The sequence below is a fragment of the Telmatherina bonti genome (genome assembly GCF_933228915.1).
Source record: "Telmatherina bonti genome assembly, chromosome: 4".
Classification (NCBI taxonomy): domain Eukaryota; kingdom Metazoa; phylum Chordata; class Actinopteri; order Atheriniformes; family Telmatherinidae; genus Telmatherina; species Telmatherina bonti.
The window spans coordinates 37,799,319-37,799,550 of NC_136622.1; positions in this window are offsets into that span (position 1 = coordinate 37,799,319).

Genomic DNA, 232 nt, shown 5'->3' on the forward strand with positions numbered 1-232 from the left:
CCCGAGACCGGACCCGAGACCGGACCCGGGACCGGACCTGAGACCGGACCCGGGACCGGACATGGGACCGGACCCGAGACCGGACCCGAGACCGGACCCGAGACCGGACCCGGGACCGGACCCGAGACCGGACATGGGACCGGACCCGAGACCGGACCCGAGACCGGACCCGAGACCGGACCCGGGACCGGACCCGAGACCGGACCCGAGACCGGACCCGAGACCGGACCCG